The sequence below is a fragment of the Triticum dicoccoides genome, chromosome 3B, assembly GCF_002162155.2.
Source record: "Triticum dicoccoides isolate Atlit2015 ecotype Zavitan chromosome 3B, WEW_v2.0, whole genome shotgun sequence".
NCBI classification, from domain to species: domain Eukaryota; kingdom Viridiplantae; phylum Streptophyta; class Magnoliopsida; order Poales; family Poaceae; genus Triticum; species Triticum dicoccoides.
The window spans coordinates 837,872,487-837,872,901 of record NC_041385.1 but is presented as its reverse complement, the minus strand read 5'-3'; positions in this window follow the sequence as shown (position 1 = coordinate 837,872,901).

The following is a 415-nucleotide window of genomic DNA, read 5'->3' as shown; positions in this document are numbered from 1 at the left end:
GAACACAAAGTAGTTGTGGGCGTCGATGTTGTTCAATATGCTTACCGTTACTAGTCCAATCTTGTTTCGACGGTATTGTGGGATGAAGCGGCCCGGACCGACCTTACACGTACTCTTACGTGAGACAGGTTCCACCGATTGACATGCACTTGGTGCATAAGGTGGCTAGCGGGTGCCAGTCTCTCCCACTTTAGTCGGAACGGATTCGATGAAAAGGGTCCTTATGAAGGGTAAATAGAAATTGGCATATCACGTTGTGGTTTTGCGTAGGTAAGAAACGTTCTTGCTAGAAACCCATAGCAGCCACGTAAAACATGCAAACAACAATTAGAGGACGTCTAACTTGTTTTTGCAGGGTATGCTATGTGATGTGATATGGCCAAAAGGATGTGATGAATGATATATGTGATGTATG